Here is a 17,245-nt window from a genome sequence, read left to right on the forward strand (position 1 = left end):
CACGCACCTTAATTTCCTGTGTTGGCAAAAGAGCATATACAGAAACCCCAGCAGGCTTGTAACAGGAGGACGAGTCTTTCTGCTTGCATTATTAGATATTGGGGGAAAAAAAAAACAGAACTTAGGACACAGAACACCCACTTCTGTCGTGAATAATAACAACAGCAAGAGTACTTTATGCAGCTAAGTTCTGATATGAAGAATCCACAGGTCATTTCAAGGCATTCAAGAAGCTCACATCTGCAGAACAGCCACTGCGCAGTGGGTGCAGGGACCCAGGTGCCTCGTTGAGCACCCCCTACAGAGGAAGGGGGCCCCAGGACACAGTGTCAGTGCCCCATGGGATAAAGCACAGGCTTAAGTCAAGGCCCCAGAACCCAAAGGCAGAAGGTCAGAGGAGGCTTCTGGGAAAATCTCCTTTGAGATCACTTCCCTAGCAAGCAGGGGAAGGCAGAATATTTCAGGGAGGGGTCCCAGCAAAAAGAGTAGCATGAAAGACCCTAAAGGGGAGGCTGAGGAGCTCAGCTTTAGCCTTTAATCAGTGGGAAACTATGTAAAGTTTGGTTTTTGCTTTCCTCTTGGTTTGGCTTCCCTGGTGGCTCAGATGGCAAAGAATCTGCCTGCAACGTGGGAGACCTGAGTTCGATCCCTGGGTTGGGAAGATCCCCTGGAGAAGGGAACAGCTACCCACTCCAGTAATCTGGCCTGGAGAATTCCATGGACAGAGGAGCCTGGCAAGCTACAGTCCATGGGGGTGCAAAGAGTCAGACATGACTGAGCAACTTTCACTCACTCACTCACTCCTCTTGCTTTAGCAAGGTCATTCTGAGGACGGATAGGACAGCAGAGGACACGGGGTAAAAGGGTGATGCCATCATCCAGGTAAGGGGAAGGGGCAGGGAGGCTCAGGAGGTATGGGGGCAGAAGCATCCTTTCAGAGACTGACTCAGCTGTCTTGGTGACCTATAGGGAGAGTGACCATGCAGCTTCCGGCTCAGAGTTTAAAACTGCAGGAAAGTTCCAGATCGGGGAATTCAGCTGGTCACAGGGCAGCCCCCAGATTAGTGCATTAATACTCCTGGCAACAAAGAGCTGCCTCTGGTGGGCGCTCCCACAGCTTTCCATGCAGCCTCTGACCCTGAACACGGCTGCTCTCTTGGACGTCCTCGCAAAAGCCAACAGCCCTCTTCTTTGGATATAGTTTCTGTACTGTAAAGTTTTAGATGACCTTAGGTGTTGACAAAGATGTTCATTTTGAATGGAAATTCAAAAAGCTTACAGTGGTTACCAAGAAACAAGATGTCCTAAAAGTACCAGCAGAGCTATCTGCATGCACTGAATACAAGAGACGTAAGCTGGGTGCTTTGAATGCTGCTTTGAACAGTATCCTTATGGCTCCAGAGTTAGCATTTCCTTGGGGGATGACGAGAATTGTCCAGGAGGAAACAAGATGAGCAAACCGTCTCTCTGTGCCCACCTGTTTCACCTTCTCAGAGGACAGACAAGGATGATTACTACTGGCAGGACAGCCACTATTTTGCTTCCCAAGAGTTCTCCTGGGGTGATGAACAGAGGCAGCCCCAATATGCCTAGTTTATGCTGCTTCACCCTGGGATCGGGAGGATCACTGATACCCTGCAGTTTTTCTCAGCAGGGATACCACCAGCATTTTGGCCAGGGGCATGCTTTACCTTACCACATGGGACTGTGCCCCATTAAAGGGCATTTACAGTTGTAGCCACAACCCCCCAAACGCCTGCCATAGTTATTATGAAAACCAGAATCACCCCCAAGCATTTCCAAAAGTCCTCAGGGTTGTGGCACTCAGTCTGATTGAGAACCATGGCAGTATTCACTGATGAGGCTCATCTCTATAAATATTCTGTTTTTCTATCTGATAAAAATAATTACTGCCCCTACTGGTCCATCTGATACAGTATAAAGAAATCATCTTTAAAATAAAGAAATAAAAACAAAAAAAGAAACCATCCTTTTTTTCAGCATAAGCAAATCACCAAGCTAAATTACAAACAGACCACAGTTGTCTCTAGAGCTTTACAAGAATGATATGGAATTATTTTCTTGGAGAACAAAAAAATGAAATACAGCCCCAAACCTAGAAACTAGAGTGAGATTTTTTTTTAATAAATAAATAAATCCTAGAACATCAGAGGTTCTATAAATTAAAGAATCACAGTACCAAGGTAAAGAACCCTCAGAACAAAGACCATACAAAAGGAACACTGATGATTTATATTGGGTTGGCCACAAAGTTCGTTTGGGTTTTTCCATAAGATGTTACGGAAAAACCCGAACTTGTTGGCCAACCTAATATTTCCACATGGATTAATAATAGGAAAGAAATAAAACCTGACCTTCTGAACTCCACCTCCATACATGTGATACAATGATTGAAGTACTTTGTATTGTGAATATGCTGTTAATTCCAAGGCTTCAAGTGCTTAACGTTTAGACAGGAATACCTTTTAGACTGTAGGCTGAATTGTTAGTATCAACCTTTCTGTAACCATAAAGTAAGTTATTTTGCTTTAAAAAAAAAAAAAAAAATCCAATCATTCCGAAACCAAAAAACATGCCCAAGGGTACCTACAGAAGTATGCAATAACTAGCACATACTGGCAGGAACATTCCAGCGTTTGACATCTACAAATCCTTCGGAAGCATGCTCAGACAAATGACACTTAATAAAAAAAAAACAAAAAAACTGCATTTAGATTTATAGGAAGGGTTTTTACTTACTTCAAATTTCTGTACAATCCTTGTTCCTCTAAGTTAAAGGGGGGAAAAAATCACACTGTAATTCCTTATTTTTCTAATTAAAAAAATAAAACACGTTATATCCTCTAATTCAGCTTTGGTTGTCCTCAAGTATTCTCTGTGCGTCTCCTTTCAAAGAATACTACTTTCAAATTCTAAACAAAAAGCAAAATATCAAAAGTTAGCCCAAGGAACACTGTACAAAATCAAATACCACAACGCAAACAAGGCAACTGCATCTATCAGAAGTGATGATTCAGAAGAGGATAAATTTAGAACGGTGCTTTCCAAATGGCGTTTGGGTGCCAATTGCAATAAAACAGGTGAAGGCTACATCCCAAAAGTTTCTCTGAAAAAAGATCGCCAAAATATTATCAACAAGTGTCTTCTTTTTGAAGCTGTCGGTCCCCTGGTGTCCTTGACGCTGAACTTCCGCAATCTGGCCTTGGTGTGGCCATCCATTCCTGGGTAAATCCAAGTAAAACCTGAGGACACTTCAGCCTCTGAGGACGCTGTCAGAAGCAGTGGAGCAATTCAACATGGGACGGGCCTTTTATGGCCTGAACTGGGAGAGCCTTGATCTCAGCTCATCTACCAGAAATAGCTCCTGAAACTCAGAGGGGCCCATCAGCTGTTGCAACAGGCCTGGCCAGTGGCAACCTCAAGTGCAATGAGAATTGTCACATTGTCTTTCAGCTTGTTTTACAGAGAAACTAAAAATGCAACGGCCATCTCCTGAACAGGCTACAGCCATACAGAACTGAATGGACAAATGTTTTTCTAATGTTAGTCTTCGGATTATAAAAGAACACATAACCTGATAAAGCTCAGACACCAACATTCAGAAAGTAACATACACATACATGTATAAACAGTATGCTATAAAGGCACACGTCTCTTTACAAGTTTACAAGTGGTGCCAACATCTGTGGGTTTCTCCCCACTTCCAAAAAGAGAAATTTCCGATAGAAAATGAGTCATCAGAAGAAAGAATTGCCCTGGAAGTAATTTCTCTAAAACAACACAAATGTTTTGTCTTAAAACCAAAGACCATGCTCTGAATGGATGGATCTCACTTCAGATGGAGCTAAGGTTGTTCAACTCACTCAAAGACCAGAAGAAACTTAACTAAGGGGGGAAAAAAAGAACTGTCGAGCACAACCACTTCTTAAAAGGCTATTTATGTTTTTTTAGGTATTCAAACTAATATTACAACCCTGTTTATAAAAATACAACTGTGGGTGTCCTTGTCATTGGGAAGATTAACAGAACGTCTTAATTGTTCATCCTAACTTCAGCATAAAGCATAGAAATCAGAATTCTGTGCTACTCGGGTGCAGACACCTGGCTGCTAGTTCTCTGACCCTACCAGCTGCATCAGTCAGCAGAGGCTCCCAGAGTAGGACCTGATTTCCGGTTAGTCATTAACCCTGCAGGACAATGCCTCTTTCTAAACAGACAGTCCTGTGGCCAGGTGAAGAAGGCAGATACCCTGGGCAGCTGTAATGATTAAACACCGGCTTCGTGACTGTTTTGCACAAGGGTTAAAGGTGTTTTGTCCAAACCAAATTTTTTAATCACCTCAAGGTGACAAACAAAACTTCACAGCATGACTCCTTCCTAATCTCCTTCCCCATGGGGCTTCATTTTATTTTCCCTTCAACCAAGTTTGCTTTTTACCCTTTTAAAATTTTATTTGACTTTGTTTTATATATTTATATATGCTGCTTTAAACTCCTCTTGGAGCAAGCAGGGTAAAAATAAAAACTTAGGTGAAATAATGAACTACTGAGGTCTTTCTTTTAAGAAAAGAGGAGACAATGAATCACTGCTACCACAACGATGCAGGCTTTTTTCCCAAAACAGATTCACTCCCACAAAATAAACATCTAACTTTTGGATGCCTCTGAGGTTATTGTTCCCAGCTGCAACAGAACTGACCTAGCTTAATGCATTGGAGTCTAATAGATTAATTCTTCTCAAGTGCATCTTTTATACATGCTTTTTATCTTTGTTCAAAGTCCAGTTAATTCTACCTGTGCAATGTGTTTAAATACTTTCCTTTTTTTCTTTTTTTCTGACTGCATCCTGAAATGAGGAAACTCTTGTCATACACACTTCTTTCCCAAAATATGACAGTATCAGAACTGACATGCATGGCAGCAGATTTAATGATACACCCATGTAAGAAAAGCGAACATCACATTTTATAAATTAATATAAGCACTAGACTTAGACCTCTCCAAGATATTTGATAATTATTTCTCATTTGCATTATTTAATACTAGAATTATAATAACCATATGGTAGTCTATCAGTCCATCAGTATATCAGCTTTAGCATGACTTTTAATCTGGCTTTTGTGAGCTAATCTAAAAACTATGACTACATGACATTGGTCTTAAGAGAAACTACATTCTTTGGAAACTATTTTATAATAATAATGAACATGTGGAAACCAAACTTAAAACACAGTGCTTTTACAATCATGACAAAAAATATTTTGATATAAACTTAACATATACAGATTCTGTATGCTGAAAATTTTTAAATGCTGATAAAATACAACCAAGGAAACCTAAATAAACAAATACACATACACTCTGTTCATGGGTTGGAAGAGTCAACACAGTAAAGATGTCAGTTCTCCCCTAAAATGATCTCTAGATTTAATGCAATTCCTATCAACATGCCAGGGAGAATTTTTGGTAGAAAAAGATAAGCTTATTCTAAAGTTTATAGGAAGAGAGGCAGGCCTTAGTGTAGCTAAAACAATCTTGAAAAAGAAGAATAAAGTGAGAGTAATCTTTCCCATATTAAGCCTCACTAAAAAGCTACAATAATGGATTAGAATAAAGAATCCTGAAATAGACCACACAAGTATAATTAATTTTTGACATAAGACACCATTTCAACAAATGGTTCTGGAGCAAATGGGCAGACATAGACCGTCTAGTCAAGGCTATGGTTTTTTCAGTGGTCATGTATGGATGTGAGAGTTGGACGGTGAAGAAAGCTGAGTGCTGAAGAATTGATGCTTTTGAACTGTGTTGTTGGAGAAGACTCTTGAGAGTCCCTTGGACTGCAAGGAGATCCAGCCAGCCCATCGTAAAGGAGATCAGTCCTGGGTGTTCATTGGAAGGACTGATGCTGACGCTGAAACTCCAATACTTTGGCCACCTCATGCGAAGAGCTGACTCATTTGAAAAGACCCTGATGCTGGGAAAGATTGAGGACAGGATGAGAAGGGGACGACAGAGGATGAGATGGTTGGATGGCATCACTGACTCAATGGACATGGGTTTGGGTGGACTCTGGGAGTTGGTGATGGACAGGGAGGCTTGGTGTGCTGCTGTTCATGGGGTCGCAAAGAGTCAGACACGACTGAGCGACTGAACTGAACTGAGACCAAAATAAACAAACAAAAAACCTCTTACATCTAATCTTCATACCTTATATAAAAATTAGCCAAAGTGAACCGTGAAGTGTAAAATACAAAACTATGTTACTTTTAGGGGGAAAAAAAAAACAGGAGAAAATCTTTAGGACCTAGATGAGTTCTTGTTCTCGACACCAAAAGCACTTAGTGTCTTAGACCTGGACTTCCCTAGTGGTCCAGTGGTTAAGAATCAACCTGCCATTGCAGGGGAACACAGGTTCAATCCCTGGTCCAATAAGATCCAACATGCCACAGGGCAACTAAGCCCGTGTGCCACAACTACTGAGTCCACGCTCTGAGCCCATGCTCTGCAACAAGAGAAGCCTCCACAATGGGAAGCCCAAGCACCACAACTAGAGAGGAGCTCTGGCTCACTAAAGCCCACATGCAGAAACCAAGACCCAGAGCAGCCGAAATTAAAATAAATAAAATTTTTAAAAAGAATATAAACCAAAGTTTTAAAAAAACACAACACATAAAAGGGAAAAATGATGAATTAGATTCATCAAAATGCAAAACTTCTGCTGTTTCAGAAGATCACATTAAGAGGATGAAAAGACATGCTAGGGAATGGGAGAAAATATTTGTGGTTACATATCTGAAAAAGGACAGCTATGTAGAACACAGGAAGAACTCTCAAAATCAATAGCAAAAAAAGAAAGAAAGAAAAGAAAAAACCCCAATCAGTCCAATTAGAAAATGGGCAAAAAATACAAAGAGGCATTTCACCGAAGAAGATGAAAGACAGATGGCAAATTTCATGTTGAACATGAAAAGATGTTCAACACCATTAGTCATTCAGGAAATGCAAATTAAAACAATGAGATAACCCTACACACTTATCAGAATGGCAAACATTAAATAAAACTGACTACATCAAGCGCTGGCAGGGAGAAACTCGACCACACATCGCTGGTAGGGATATAAAATGGCACGGCTACTCTGGGAAACAGTTTGGCAGTTTCTTCAAAAACTAAACCTGCCAAACCAAACTACCATATGGCCTAGCAACTGCACTCCTGAACATATATTCCAGAGAAATGGAAACTTATTTTCATAAAAATCCTGAATACAAATGTTCCCAGTAGCTTTATTCACAATAGACAAAACCTGGAAGCAAGCCAGATGTCTTCAATGGATGAAGAGCTAAATAAAAATTTGGTGTGGCCATACCATGGAAGTCTGCTCAGAAATAAAATGGAACAATCTACTGGTATCTGCAGCAACCTGGAAGAATATCCGAGGAATTGTGCTGAGTGAAAGAATGCTGATCCCCAAAGTTTAGATGCTGTATGGTTGCACTTCTACAACATTCCCTGAAAGATAATGTGCAGACGTGGAGGACGTAGCAGAGGCTAGGGCTGGGGTGACAGGGCTGTGAGAGCAGCATGAACGGTTCTTCCCCTGTTCTACCGACTGCATCAAACCCAGTATCCTGGTGATGATGTTATTTTATTTACAGTTTTGCCATATGTTACCACTGGGGGTGAACGGGTAAAAAGTACACAGTGCTCTCTCTCTCTCTGTAGTAATTCTTACAAGCACATCTGAATCTATTATCTCAAAATTAAAAGTCTAAACATTTTTAAAAAATCTACTTCAAATGAAACTTCCAAATGCAACCCATTTGTAACTGGGTTACTGACCATAATTGTACTCTGAGTAAATCTAAGTGGATTTGCCTGTCATCAATGCCACCCTAAGAAATTCAAATTGGAAATGTTTCTTTTCCCTTACAAGATGGAAAGTCATGGCCCTAAGTAAAGTTTTTCATACAGAAGAAGAAATGGAAAGCATTGCTTTCCAACTAAGCATGTTTATCTGGCAGGTTGTCTGGATACTGAAAAGAGCATCTCTAATTCCTGGGGCCTATCTAATAAACAACAGGATCCCTCCCCTTCATTTTCAGCAGTTCAATACTGCTCAACATGATTTTCAAAACCTGATCAACCATTGAGAAACAAGAACCCTCTTCAGAGAGGCAGGAGACCCGGTCATCTCAAAATTTCATCCCACTACAAACACAGAAAATAGGTTTTTAGAGTCAAGAGTTCTATAGTCTTGGAGGTATCATTCTTGAAAATAAAAAGACAAGATCAAAATCTAGCCTTCTGTATGGTGGGACAGGACATCTGAGGGTCCTTCAGTGCTCTTTATCCTCTCAGATGCCAGAATGTGAAACTTAGATCCCAAATGCCTTGAATGACCCTCCTGAAGAGCCAAACTAACTTGTGCTGGACTTTTGTGTTAGTAAAGGATCAGCTCTGGGGAAGCCACGTAATGCAGGTATAAGATGAAGCTTGTCTTCAGTTCATTGAACGAGGGCTGCCTGAGCCCAGGAATATCCATGCTCCTCCCTCTCTCATCGCCAGCTCCCCAAGTTCCTCCAGCCCACCTCTATCTTCAAGCCAGTGCACACCTTATTTTTCCCTTCCTTATCACTCATCTTCCAAAACCACCGTCTCCTCCCTGACCCGACCCCAGTCCCTGCCCCATCAGGTTTACAATGGGATTCCAGCTCCCTCCATATCCCAGGAACTGCTCCCCCAACCATGGGCCCTCCTGGTGGACCTGGCCTCTATACGGCGTCTGACATCCTCTGCCCATTTCCACAGCCACCAAATCTCTGTTTCTCCCAGAGTGAGTTCTGTAACCCCCTCAGCAGAATTCTGGATGGTGCTGATTCCCCGGAGTTCAGAAAACCAGGATATGAGACAGGAGACAAATGATGCTATGCTCCTCTCCTCCCATCCTGACCCTGGCTCCTGCTTTCCTGGCTGGCTGATCACAGCCTCAGCACCAGATCCTCCCTTCCAGCCAGGACCACATCCTGCTGCCTGGAGCTCAGCCTTCCTCCCTGCTTCTACTTCATCACCCCTTCTCTTAACTGCCTCTCCTCAGAACTACTGCAAGGGCCTCCAACTGTGTTTCCCTCCTCAAACTCATCCTCCCCACTCCTTCCAGAATGTGTTTGAAGCAGCCTGACTGCATCACTCTGGGGGAATCTCCCAACTCGCCCCACCAGCAGTTCTCGGCACGGACTTGGTTCGTGCTGTCTCCCTGGGCAGCCAGTTACTTCTCCTGGATGGAGGCTCATGTGACAAGCTCTGTGAATTTGAGGTTCTTGACGAGTAAATGTAAGCATGTCCCCACAAAAGACGCACTTTCACCCTCCTGTAGATATTCATCAGGAGGAGGGGAAAGGGATCAGGTTACACATGAATCCTGAGGCAATTGCACTTGACTCACAAGAAGACTCTTGAGAGTCCTCTGGACAGCAAGGAGGTCAAACCAGTCCATTCTAAAGGAACTCAACCCTGAATATTCACTGGAAGGACTGAGGCTGAAGCTGAAGCTCCAGTCCTTTGGCCACCTGATGGCGAAGAGCCTACTCATTGGAAAAGACCCTGATGCTGGGAAAGATTGAGGGCAAGAGGAAAAGGGAGTGACAGAGGATGAGATGGTTGGATAGCATCACCAACTCAAAGAACATGAGTTTGAGCAAACTCAGGGAGATAGTGAAAGACAGGGAAGCCTGGCATGCTGCAGTCCATGGGGTCGCAAAGAGTCAGACACGACTGAGCGACTGAACAGCAACAACAGAGATGACCTCGTGGACCAAGATCTGCGGTGACTTACTTTGATGGATGTGTAGCTGATAGCTGTGTGATTCGAAAGGATTGCCACGTCTTGTTTTATGAACAACTTCACATTTGGATACATCCAGGATCCTGTGACATGTGCATACAACATCCATGTGCTGGCGACAAACAGGGGGTTGAGAGTGTCTGGCCTGGTGGGTAATTCCAAAGTCCCTACTGTGACTCGGCCCCTCCCACCTCTTCAGTCGTACGTCCCAGCGCCCCTCCACCCCAGAGGTGACCACCAGAAACCACACTGACTGGGGTTGCTGGATCCAGGCTGGTCTCAGAATGCCTTCCCTTCCTTGTCACTTAGAAAATCCCGCCTTATCCTTTAAGGCTCCGCTGACTCTGCTTCTCGATGAGCCCTTCCTAACATGCTCTGTGAATTCCAGCCTCTAGACTGTTCGTGTCCAAAGGGCAGGGGCCCCATCTGTCTCTGCATCCGTGGAATCCAGCAGTGTCTGTCACTCCCTACACATAATAAATGTCTGTGACATGCCTTTAGGTCTCTTTCTAATTTTAATTCAGCGACATGCTCCTCTTTTTTTCCCCAGGAGTAACTAATTGATACTGACTACCCCTCTGGAGTTAGAAAGTGACAAGAGTGACAAAGTGACTCCTCACTTTATAAGCAGGGAATGAAGTAGGTGGAGCCAGCTCATAGGCTTTTGGGTAGAAGCCTCACTGTCCAGTTTTCCCTCCATGAAGCACCTATTTCTGAAGAGAGGAGGACGTCAGAATTTCAGCCAGAACTGTCAGTGCACAGAAAGCAAAACAAAGTTCTCCGCCTGACTGCTTCTGCCTTCTGTAAAGTTCCACTTTCTAAATGGCGATGAACTTGAGCAATCAAGAGAAGTATTTGTTTAAGCCGCTCCTTTCCAGGGGTTGAAAACACTAAGCACCAGGGTCTGAAGTCTGTCTTCATTTCTGCTATGATGGGACCAGCCTTGGAATCACTTTCTTTTTCTCCATAAACTTAGGATTACGACATCTGTGAGTAAAGACCAAAACATACCTCGTCATCTCTTAACACCTACACTAACACACCCCCATGACTCTGAGCTTGGGCTGCCTGGACCATGGACAAATAAATTTTACCATGGGTAGATTTTAAAAAAGCAAAAAGGGGGGATTTTTTTTTTTTTTTGGTTAACAGTATTTTTCAACCAATAAAGCACCCTCTCCCAGTTAGTCTAAATCAATCAATCAATGTCTGTCTGTCTGTCTCTCTCTCCCTCTCAAAGCTTAGGGAGAGCTTCACTGGTTTGGAGGACAATATTTCAAGCTCCAAGGTCATGTGTAGGTCACTGGCTTGGAACACCAGATGAGCAAGCCAAGCCCTCTCTCCCAGGCTGCAGCTTCAAGAGCGATGGGTGTGGAACAACGCGCAGCAGGAGCAGAACTGCTGGCCTCATAGTCCAGATGAAATGTGAGTTTTCTGGGAGAGAGGGGGAGGCCTGGCCCATGTTTTATGAGTCCTGGCTGCGGGCATACAACCTCTCACAGGGTTGGACCAGCACTGCATTCCTGGACACCACACTCAGAGTCTTGAGAGTAATGGAAGATGTATAGAGTGTGACCTACTCTATTTCGGCTGCTATAGATTTAAAAGTATGGGATTGCTGTCGATTCATCACATGGTAGAAATGCAGAGGTGACTTCTCAAGTGGGGACACTGGCTCAGAGGGATATGATACAGCAGTGCAGGGAGGCGCTTGTACACGGGAGAAGACCCAGAAGCTCTTTCATTTCCATGAGGGGGCTGACATCACAAAGCGTAGCACCAAAAGGGATTCCCTTGAGAAATATCGTATGACGTCTCTTATATGTAAAGTCTAAAAAGAAATAAACAGATGAACTTACCAACAAAACAGAAAGAGACTCACAGACTTAGAGAACAAACTTATGGTCACCAGTGGGAGGGATGTGGGGAAGGGATAGTTAGGGAATTTGGGATGGACATGAACACACTGCATATTTAAAATGGATAATGAACAAGGACCTACAGTACAGCACAGGGAACTGTGCTCAGTATTATGGGGCAGCCTGGATGGGAGTTTGGGGAAGAATGGATACATATGTATGTACGGCTGAGTCCCTTCGCTGTTCACCTGAAACAATCACAACATTGTTAATCAGCTATATCCCAATACAAAATAAAAAATCAAAAAATGGTGGTGGGGGGGGTTCCTTGGCTGATTCCAAACAACAAGAGAGAATGGACAGCCCTGATTTCTGCATGAAAACATGACGCCCCTGTGGACCTCCTTGGGGTGGTCCATCTTGGGGTAAGAGTCCATCTCTACACCAGGTTACAGAGGAGAACAGGGAGCAACACCCAGACCCCAGAGATGCACTGAGGACACAAAGAACTGGGGCTGGTTGCTCTGTAACCACGTCCCCCGGCCTCTGCACACCCCGAAACCCCACACAGCCCGAGGAGGGGGCACAGTGCGTGCGCTCTCCCCACCACTGGCTTTCCGTCATCACGATCTTCCTCCTTCTCCTCCAGAAACACAACTCTAAGTGATGGCTGCACACTTGGGCCAACCCACAGAAGCCTAATAAACCTGTAATAAAGCGGAACCACAGTACAATAATTCTATAAAGCTGAACCACTACGCGTTGTAGCTTCAAGTGTGTCTGTGGCTCCCGCTGGAGATCCTGGCAGCACAAGTGGTGGTGACTTCCTACCCTAAGGGTAATGCAGAGACGGTTGCGGGCTGGGGTGACAGCATTGAGGAGGAGGGCACTGTCTGGACATCTAAGTGTGGGAGAACAGGGTGGGGGGTGGGGTCAACTGAGCCGGCAACATGGGGGCAGGGCTGGGCGGGGGCTGGAGGATGCACGCGAGTTCAGGAGGAGGGATTTCTGGGGTAGGTGGAGGACGCTAAAAATTGAAAAGTTTCAAGAAAAGAAAATAAGGGAACGATATGGAGATCCATTGATTAAGTTCTGAAACAGAACTCACTTTCTGATCGTTCTCATTTCACAGCCTCAGGTGACAACTGGGTCTCAGTCCAGAGGCCAGAGAATGGCTGGTCCAGGTTGACTCCAAGGTCCAGTTTGGTTCTAAAACCCTGAGATTCTGTGACTCTGAGGCAAAGCACTGTCTCATAGTCACCAGAGAAAACTGGAGAGAATTATGAGAAAGAAGAGTGTAATATAGATGGTGGAAAGGGATCCAAGGAGAGATCAAGTGGGTGAGCACCAGGCGTTCCAGAGTGAGAAGTATTAATGAGACAACAAGACAGGAAATAAAGATAAAAACCCTGGATCACACCTCAGCTCCCTCAAACAGGGACTCGGTCTAGAGCAGATGATCCTTTCAAAGACCCCAAAGTCATCTGCTGGACTTGTCACACCAGCGTGGACTCCTTAGTAGCATGCATGGGGAGAACTCCCTTCGGAGGCTCTATTAGAAATGTCTGTCAACCTCATCTGTGGCACGGAATGCGCACACCGCCTCAGAGCGGAGAGAGGAGAAACATGTTGGCAGATACATCCTCAAAGGATGATGCTTATTTAGGAGTTCTTCCAGGTTCTCCCAAGTCCTTAGCATGGCCCACATTCCCACCCAATGCCCTGGGAATGTGAATTCCACCAGGACAGAGATTTTTGTCTGTTGTGTAGACGATTTCATTTCTGGTACCCCTGAACACTGCCTCACTCACTTCAGTCACTCAGTCATGTCCGACTCTTTGCGACCCCACAGACTGCAACACACCAGGTTTCTCCGTCCATCACCAGCTGAATAGCAAACCACTTCAGTATTCTTGCCTTGAGAACCCCATGAACAGTATGAAAAAAGCAATGCCTAGCTGGTAAAGAATCCTCCTGCAATGTGGGAGACCTGGGTTCGATCCCTGGGTTGGAAAGATCCCCTGGAAAAGGGAAAGGCTACCCACTCCAGTATTCTGGCCTGGAGAATTCCATGGAGTAGTTCATTGGGTCGCAAAGAGTTGGACCTGACTGAGTGACTTTCACTTTCAATACACAGTAAAAGCTCAATAAATGTTTGTTGGAGGAAAGGGATGAATAATATCTATTTTACAGAGAGAGTACCAGACAGAGATTTTTAAAAGTAAAAAAGTTTTTTCGTTACCCCTCACTGCTCCCCACAGAGTCCCTAGTCTGTGATCACAGTCCTGCTCACTTCTGCAAGATGGTTTCACAAGCCTGCATTAGTTCACCTCCTTTCCACATACCAAAACCTTTGGGGAAGAGTTTCCTTATTAGATGAGGCCTGATTTCCCTGCAGGGCTTCCTGGCAAAGGCCTCAGTGCATTCTGATCTTTTAGCATCACTTATGCAAATCCATGGCACCTGGACTCCCCGCACAGGGAGGCCTGGCCTGCAGGCCTTTTTGTAAGCTAATTGCATGGTGAGCCCTGAAGACAGGACTGCTTTCCCGAGTCACACTCCGAACAGGGCCCTCCCTAAATATTTTCTGCTGATGGCCAAGTGGGCAAGCTTGGCCTTTTTCTCCCTAGAAACACGATCCTGCTTTCTATACCAACAAGTATTAATTCAAATCCCCAGTGGGCAGTCCAGGATATGAAAATTACAGTAATCTAATCTTATAGAGGAAGACGCATGAATCATCATTACACGGTCTGACAAAGAGCTAAGTGATTAATCCCAGGCTGCACAGAGGCTGGGGTCCACAGCCATGGCTTCCTGGGGGCTACAAACCAAACAAGGGGACCCACCCAGCAAACATCAGAGAGGCAACAGCATGCTGTTCATCCCAAGGGCACACGCTGGAAGTCTCCTCATTGTTTGGAAATTTCTGTGACTGAGGGGCCAGAAGAGCTGCAACCTGGGGCTCAAAACTCTTGTCTTATCTTCTAATTCCAGTGTCAACTGCTTAGGCTCTGAGGTTTAATTTTAAGTAGAAACTGGGAGGTTTGTGGAATAATGGCTTCTCAGCAAGTGACTGGAAACCCCAATGGTCTCCAGGGAAAACAAAAGACTATGCCCAGGACAAGACAGGCCACCAACCAGGATGTACTCTGCACCACATCACAGGAACCTACCTCGCTGAAGGAAGGTCCTGACCTTGCCCTGAAACTTCCAGAATGAACACTGGAGCTCCCAGCTTCCACCCAGAAACCACAGCCCCAACGCCCTGGGAAACTTGGTCAGGGAGCCCGCAGCCCTGAACCATCACTCCACTTTCTTCCCCCCCACCTCACTTTTTCTCTTACACAGCTGTGTTCAATTTTCTGTCCTTGGGGTTTTTAAAGGAACATTTATTCTAGGGCCAGGATTCTCCAGTTTTATGGTTATACAACTCCCTCCCAGGGCCAAAGAATGTTTGAAAAGCCTAAACCCAGCAGAGAGAGTTAGTAATAGTATCCAAATGAAAGTGAAAAGTCCAGACTTGTTCCAATTTCGATTCAACCGTTTACTTGATTATATTGTACCTTCTGTTTGCCCTTCAAGATGCTTGCTACCTACTGTTTTTAAATCAAAATACAAGTAGGGTGTATATATGTCTGTGTGCTCACATGTCTTTGTCTCTGTGTGTGTCTATGAGGGCATGTGTGTGTCTCTGTCTCTGTGTGTATATGTCTCTGTGTATGTTTGTGTGTGTCTGGGACCAGGCAAGGTACAGAAAAGTCCAAAAGTGTATTTATATTCTTCCACAGTTACTGTTTCCTGCTTGATGGTAAATTTTATTTGAAATAAGACATTCATCATAAATTGGATTGAATAAAAGATCACAAAGAATGATGCCTGAAGGATTTTTATGGGCTTGTTTATTTTTCCTGCAAAGAGAGCCAGACAGTACTAGGTTTTTGGTAGTAGGACAGCAGTTTTTTTTTTTTTCAAGAACCCTAGTTTTCACTTAAGCAGTCAAACTAGTGGCATTGTTAGCTAAAATGCCCGAAGCTAAGTACATTATCAACATTCAAAAAGCAGAGCCCACTCCCCTCACCAAACATATACATACACACAACCCCAACCTCACCAAGAAAAGAGCACAAAGCCCCTACCAGCCTGTGAAATGCTAACGAGGCTTCTAAATGCAGCCAAATGGAGTAATCTCAGAAAATCCAGAAGTCCTCACCCGGCTTCTCCTCTCTTTCTGTTACCTAGAGTGCCAAACCTCAGAGAAATCTGCCCAAAGGCTCTGTCTACACAGGTTCACGAACATCCCTTTTTGTGTGTTGGGCGGGGGGGCCTGGAGTCTCCCAAGGGCCAGCCACCAGCTTCATACACACCCCACCTCTCCAATCTGATGGACAAAGCAAAGTTCAGGCTCCCGGGCTGAGGTCTGTGACACAACACACACCACCCACACGAGAGGTCTGGCTGCAGCCCAAGGCAAACAAGACGATTTTGAGAAACAAAGTTATTTGCAAAGACCCACCCTTGCGCAGAGAAAATGGAATCAGTTTTCCTCCATGGATGGATCTGAAATGCTGTCGGTAGCACCTGCTAAATGCAGTCCAGTTCCCTGGAAATGATTATAAGACACCTGGACACTAACCTTGAGACCTGAGCATGATGAGGGACCAGGGCAGACTGCTCTCAGGGGCCGCGGTGAGTGGAGCACACCAAGACTTTTCTCTTTTGACCATCTTCTTTCACTCTTTTAAGATCAAGATAATCAACAGTGCCCTTTAGCCCGGCCTTGTAGGCAAAATGACAGGTTAAGGTTCAAATGATTCCTTCCAGATAACCAGACTCTAATTGTCCCATAAGTGGAAGTTAGTAGAGATCTCTAAACCCAGGGCAGAGGACAGCTGGAGAAAGAAAAAAAAAACAGATTCTGGACTCCTGGTTTCTTTGAAGCTGGTGATTTCCTCAAGTAGGGCAAACTCCTGATAGTGATTTCTCATAATAATTAAAAACCCTGTGGATCTGTGCTTGAGAACAAAGATGCTTCTTTCAGAAGAAGATTGTTTTCATGAAAGTAACCCTGAAAAATTCTTCCCTCAAAATCCCTAAACCGCACGCCCTCTGCATGCACAAGGAAATACAACCAAACAACAATAACCACATCAAAATAAGTTTTTAAACGACACGTACAAGAAAAAAATCCTTACAAGAAGGCTTTTAGCAGAGCTTGAAAAACCAGCATATTTTCTCATATCAGGCCAAACCAGTTCGGAAACACTGGGTTTTAAAAATAAGGTTTTATGATCGGCCACTTACATTCCATATAAGAAAAGGCAGAAATGTGAGCTGAGAGAGGTCAGATACAACTTTAAAACTCCGACTTATCAAAGTGTGCAGGGTGACACACACACACACACTCTCTCTCTCTCTCTCTCCTTGTAAAAGAGAAAACAAACACCACTTGGGCTCATCCAAAATGCACAGTCTTTAATCATGGTCTCAAGACATGTTTGCCCAAAACATCCAAAGTGCT

The 17,245-nt window shown here is 44.2% G+C and overlaps 1 protein-coding gene across 45 annotated transcripts in view; it reads right to left on the reverse strand.

Annotated features, from left to right (window-relative positions):
* SVIL (supervillin) overlaps window positions 1-17,245 on the reverse strand; it is a 259,115-nt gene that overhangs the window by 164,813 nt on the left and 77,057 nt on the right. For 10 of the 45 annotated variants that reach the window (XM_081553954.1, XM_081553951.1, XM_081553938.1 and 7 more), the window contains exon 1: window positions 2,761-3,304. The exons of the other annotated variants lie outside the window; for them this stretch is intronic. The gene's annotated coding sequence lies outside the window, so the exon portion shown is untranslated. Of the gene's footprint in view, window positions 1-2,760; window positions 3,305-17,245 lie in introns of those variants that run through there. 45 annotated transcript variants of the gene reach the window in all.

This window comes from Giraffa tippelskirchi, chromosome 13 (genome assembly GCF_054371585.1).
Source record: "Giraffa tippelskirchi isolate mGirTip1 chromosome 13, T2T-mGirTip1v1.2.pri, whole genome shotgun sequence".
NCBI classification, from domain to species: Eukaryota; Metazoa; Chordata; class Mammalia; order Artiodactyla; family Giraffidae; genus Giraffa; species Giraffa tippelskirchi.